This window comes from Tupaia chinensis, unplaced genomic scaffold, assembly GCF_000334495.1.
Source record: "Tupaia chinensis unplaced genomic scaffold, TupChi_1.0 Scaffold139757_1, whole genome shotgun sequence".
NCBI lineage: Eukaryota > Metazoa > Chordata > Mammalia > Scandentia > Tupaiidae > Tupaia > Tupaia belangeri.
In genome coordinates, this window is record NW_006199637.1 from 4,208,540 (window position 1) to 4,214,599 (window position 6,060).

General features: G+C 52.2%; 1 protein-coding gene across 3 annotated transcripts in view; it reads left to right on the plus strand.

Annotated features, from left to right (window-relative positions):
* The window catches only part of DNMT3A (DNA methyltransferase 3 alpha), a 118,992-nt gene that overhangs the window by 92,572 nt on the left and 20,360 nt on the right, over positions 1-6,060 (plus strand). The gene's annotated exons all lie outside the window — the stretch shown is intronic.

The following is a 6,060-nucleotide window of genomic DNA, read 5'->3' on the forward strand; positions in this document are numbered from 1 at the left end:
AGATAAAGGACAAGAGCGGAAGAGAGGATGAGGGGCCTGAACAGCACTGTCCAAAAGGGCTTTCTGTGAGGACGGGCACGTCATCGGTGCTGTCCCACACAGTAGCCCTCCGCACACCTGGGGCTCTTGGATTACTTGGATGTGGCTAATGCCACTAATAAACTGGATTTTTTTTTTTTTTTAATTACCAGAGGATAAGTGTACTCACCAGAAAAAAAAAAAAAAGACACAGAGAGGGAGAAGGAAGAAAGCACTCCTCAATGGGGTGTAGTCACACCACAGTCCCTTCTCCATTTCTCCATCCTGTCAGGATTTGGGGCATGCATGCACACCACCTGTTACAGAGCTATCGGGGCCAGGATTTGAACTGCACGGTCAGCCATGTGGGATCTGGCTCCCTTAACCACTAGGCTATGGGACTGGCTGTGGATTTTTAGTTGATGTATAGCTGCATGGAGCAGTAGCTACATTACTAGACGGTGGAGGGCTGGAGAAACTTTCATAACTGGTGAACTGGCTTGGAGGGATGGGGGAAGATGGAGTGGGGAGAGACCACAGGAAGGAACCGTGAGGAATAGCAGGTGGGTGGGCAGAGTGTGGGCTACACGATGGAACACGAGGCCTCCATTCTGTGGGCGCCTTGGTGTCATGTAAAGATTGTTGACTATTTGGCACGGAGGCTTCTGAGTTAGGCAGGAGGAGGACGGGTTCAGAACAGGCCTCCATTCCGAGCTCATGGCCTTTTGTTTGGGTAAGGCCTCCCTGGGTTTGGGGTCAGTGGGAGCAGGAGTGTGGCAGAAAGTACGCAGTAACCTCCCAGTGTGCTGCTTCGAGCTGGCTTTACAAGGGCACAGCCCTTGTGGTTTCTCTGATCCTGAGAAAGAGACTCAGGTGGCAAATGTCCTGTGTGATGGCAGCCAGCGGAGTGTCTGGTCCCACCCAGGTCTCCAGACTTTACTGCTCTTTGGAGGGGTGTCATGGCTTAGCGTCCCATCTCAGATTTGTGAGGCTAGAAAGGAAATCAACCTGGGCCCAGAAGAGTGATGAGGTCCGAATGTTCAATTTGCCAATTTATAACGGGACGTGCCCTCGCCACACCGAGGATTCTAATGTCCTGCTGTTTTCGGGCATCTTACTGCTATCAGAGTCACTGGAAATGTAATAAAATGAGAAGTTTGCTGGATACACTCTGGATCAGGGCCGAGTCAGGTGTCCTTAAGGGGTATTTTCATCGGGCGGGCTTGGGCGGCCTGTTGAGTCACCATCGCCGGCCTGCCAGACAGGAAATGTGCCCTCTGGTTCAGGTCGCCTCTCTGTTGGACCATGCTGGATACTTCCTCTCCAAAACCCCTTTTAGGCTCTTGACATCCCTCACATCTTCCCTATACCCAGGAGCCCTCCTTTCAACATACTTTTGTTTTTTTTTGAGAGATTTTCACTGTAGGGCACGTGCGCTCGCCAGACAGACAGAGAGAGACAGAGAGACAGAAAGCGAGAAATCACCCCCCAGGGGGGATGGTCACGCCGCAATCCCTTCTCCTCCGTTCTCCTCTCGGGATCTTGGGCACGCACGCACACATGCCCGGCGTGAGTTTTAAGCCACCGGGTCCGGGACGCGAACCGCGGTCGACTACGTGGGAGTCCAGCGACATAGCCATTACGCTAACTGCTGGTTCCCTCAACATACTTTTATAGCAATTCCAAGAACCTGGCTTAATCTTACGCGATGCTGCTATTTTAAGTCCACTATCTTTATCTCAATCAAAAGACCTATCCCACTAACTTCCCAGGGAGGGTTACTTTGAAAGGTCAGCAGCATATGTGACCTTGAAGCCTGCCTTCTTTTATTTACTTACTTATCTTTCTGACATTTTACTAAAATCAATTCTTGTTTTAGATCTTGGGGTCTCTTCTACTTTGGGGTCTACCTCTGTTCACTGACCACAAAGACATACCACTGTTTAAGTGACTCAGTCTATAAAAGGATAGTGTTTCTGGGACCAGCAGGTGGCATAATAGCTACGTCGCTGGACTCCCACACAGTGGACCGGGGTTTGAGTCCCAGACCCGGTGGTTTAAACTCATGCCGGGCACGGATGCATGCATGCCCAAGATCCCGAGAGGAGAATGGAGGAGAAGGGATTGCGGCGTGGCCACCTCCCCTGGGGGGTGATTTCTCACTTTCTGTCTCTCTGTCTCTGTCTTTCTGGCGAGCTCATGTGCCCTAAAGCAAAAACCTCTCAAAAAATATTTAATTTTATTAATCTTAAAATATTTAATCCCATTTATTATTATTTTAAAATATTTCATTTCATTTATTCATTAATTTATTTTTAACCTGACCAGAGAGAGAGAGAGGGACGAGAAAGCAAGCCACCAGGTCCGGGTCTCAAACCGTGGTCAGCTATGTGAGAGTGTCCATCACCTTAACCACGACGCCACCTGCTGGTCCCTGTGATTATTATTTTTTAATTTGACCAGAGAAAGAGGGAAAGTGAGAAAGCAAGCTGCTGGGTCCTGTACTCAAACCACAGTCAGCCACGTGGGAGTCAAGCATATTAACCACCTCACAACCTGCTGGCCCCAAAGGGTAGTTTTTCTTTCTTTTTTTTTTTTTTTTGAGAGGTTTTTGCTATAGTGCACATGCGCTTGCCAGAAAGACAGAGACAGGCAGAGAGGCCGAGAGACAGCACCCAAGAAATCACCCCCCAGGGGAGGTGGCCACGCCGCAATCCCTTCTCCTCCATTCTCCTCTCGGGATCTTGGGCACGCACGCACACGTGCCCAGCGTGAGTTTAAGCCATCGGGTCCAGAACTCAAACCGCGGTCAGCTACATGGGGGTCCAGCAACATAGCCATTACGCCAACTGCTGGTCCCCCAAAGGGTAGTTTCTTGCCTGCACAGCTACAGGATAAGGAAGATGACCTGGGTTGGTGAGGGGACACCTTTGAGTCTGGGCTTCCTCTTGCTTAAGCTGGGAAGTTGCATAGAAGAGGTAGGATTTGACTTTTTGTTTTTCATTGCCAGAGGGTACAATGCACTGGCCAGAGGGAGGGAGAGACAAAACACCCTAGTGAGGTGTGGTCATGTTGCAATCCTTTCCTTCATTTCTCCATCCCATCAGGATTTGGGGCATGCGCACACGGCCATGTGGGAGCCAGCTCCCTGTGCACGGAGGTAGCTATGGGCTACACTATGGCGCTGGCCCTTGGCTTTCATTTTACAGCATGAGAGTAAAGAAGCTTGACAGTCGGAGGGCCAAAACAATGTGAGTGGTTCTGGTCAGTGCTGCCCCATCGAGTCCTGGCTGTATGAGTAGGCATCATTACTGTCTGCAGCCCCAAGACACAGAATGTAGATTCTAAGTTCAGCCGTATTATCGTGGGAAAGGAAATGTGCCAGGTGAGACAGTGGGTCTGAAAGGAGCCACCAAGCCGGGATCAGAAACTTCTTTTGAGGAGGCCTGGGATGAGGTCAGAAGTGACCTTTTGTTTCTATTAGGTTGTCGGAGAAGTCATAATGCATTTCTGTATAGAAAAAATCTGTCACGACTTTCCCGACAACCCGATATATTGCCAGAGGATGTGTGTGCTCAGCAGAGAAGGGTAGAAAGCACCCTCCATCCCCCAAAGGGCTTGGCCCCAATTCCTGATCTTTTATCCTCCATTCCTCCTTCCATCAGGATCTTGGGCGTGCATGCACAAGCACTCACACCCAGCATGTTTTTCAAGCCGCGGGCCATGATTCAACGGCTGTCAGCCACACGGGGCGGGCGGGCGTAAGGACAGTGCTTCACTGCTGTGTGCCGCCTTGCTGACCTTTTGACAGGGCCTGGTGCTGAGGAGCTATCAGAGAGAAGCTAAGCAAGTCACGTCACATTCCTTAAAGGGTGGGAACAGGCCAGAGGTATCAATTCAGGGCTTCTTACTTCTGCTCGAGGATACTGTGAAAACCTGTACCAAGCAGAAAGCTTGAATGGGTTGAAAGATGGGTTAGAGCAGAAGAGTCCCTTTTTCTTGTACTGATCTTGGGTCCTGTGTGGGGCTTGGGGGAAGTGTATCCTCTGCAGCTTTCACAGGGGGAAGGCTCTCTGATTTGCTCCCTCTGATGGGAACCGTGTGCTGAGCCCCAGGAGGGTTAATGGGCTCCCCTTCCCAGCCCATCTCTTGACCTCATCACACCACACCTATCCCAGCTGGTATGCCTCCTGTGGCCTGTGGTGGGAGCCAGGCGCCTGGGGAGTTATCTCATTTTCCTAACGAGATGCCCAGTATTCCACGCCCCAGGGCTGATGATGTCATCACTCCCAGTTTTTTGTTTGTTTGTTGTTGGTGGTTTTTTTTTTTTTTTTTACCGATGCATAAAGAGCCTTCTGGGGCTTAAGTGGCTTTTTTCAAGGGGGAAGGCTCTCTGATTTGCTCCCTCTGATGGGAACCGTGTGCTGAGCCCCAGGAGGGTTAATGGGCTCCCCTTCCCAGCCCATCTCTTGACCTCATCACACCACACCTATCCCAGCTGGTATGCCTCCTGTGGCCTGTGGTGGGAGCCAGGCGCCTGGGGAGTTATCTCATTTTCCTAACGAGATGCCCAGTATTCCACGCCCCAGGGCTGATGATGTCATCACTCCCCGCTTTTTGTTTGTTTGTTGTTGGTGGTTTTTTTTTTTTTTTTTCATGTGCATAAAGAGACTTCTGGGGCTTAAGTGGCTTGTTCAAGGTCATGGTGGTGGAATCCAGATCTTTGACAAGGGCTGCTAATCCAACAGCTTGGGGCATTTACCTTCACTTCCTCTGCTCCTCCTTCTAATTTCATCTTGCAAACTGAAGCCAGGCTAATCTCTCTAAAATACCCGTTCATCTTGTCTTGTCAGAAAATCTGCGGCTTGTCTTCCCTGCTGCGGGGTATGTCCGCTGACACACCTGACTCCTCCCATCACCCAGCCCTACCTTTCTCTGGCCCTTTAGCTGTAGCTAGTGGGAGGAGGGAGAGGGGGAAACCCTCTGGTCTGACATTTTTCCCCATCCTACCTGACCTCATTCCAGATCCAGTTCATCCTCCAGGTCCTCTGAGCGCTCACCTCTAACCTCACTGATCACTTAGCCTGGTTTTTGTCTTCTCGAAACATCCTGCCCAGTTCTGCTTGGTATCTTCACATATGTTTACATTTTTCATCCATCTCGGAGTCTGGTAGAATCTGTCAACTCTTTGAGGGCAGGGCCTGCTGGAGGGCTCCGCGGTAGACTGTCCCTGCTGGGGGTTAGCTGCCTGTACCAGAGAGCCCAGCTTTTAAGGGCCTGGGCTGCACCTGGAGGGTGCACCTGGCGACTCCAGGAGGGTAAGGCTTCCTGAGCTGCAGATGTTTGCGCCTGGCGGGGAGGAGCTGCTGTACTTTTGAACTGAGCACCCTTGGCACCCCAGTCTGGCCAAGAGGAAAATGCGAAACCCAAGGAGGACTCAGAATAATCCAGTCTCCCCCGCCCTCTCCCTTGACTTAGCCAGGAAGAAGTTTTCCAAGCCCGAACTGCTGAGGCCACCTCTTTCTCCACCTGCAGCAGGAAAGGGGAGCAACCAACCCCCCGCCCCCTTCTCGTTCGCTCCTTGTCCTTCCGTATTCACTCAGTTTTCCTACAGTTCCCTGGGCCGGTCCTCTTATCTGTAAGCTTACTCTTATTTATTTATTTTTGGTGTGCGTCTGACAAACTCACTTTTAACAACTTTCTTCTGGCTCTCCCACACGGTCCGAAAGCGCCGATCTTCCGCCGGACTCCTGGTGTGCGCAGGGCTCGAAACTACAGAGCGGCCCCTTCCCTCCCTCCCTCCCTGCGGCCCTCTTTTCCCCCCTCGGCTTCCCGCAGGCTCCCAGCCTCGCCCCCGGCACCGCTAATCCCTTCCAGAGTTGGGGGAGAGGGGGCAGGGCTGGCCCATCACAGAGAGGGGGCCGCTCCCTCCAGCCGGGCCTGGGCGGGGCCCTGGGAACGGGCGGAGGCCGGCCTCGCCCCCAGGCCCCCGCGCCCCTCGGACCGCAGGAGGGGGCTGGGCCACCGCCAGCGTGGGAGAGC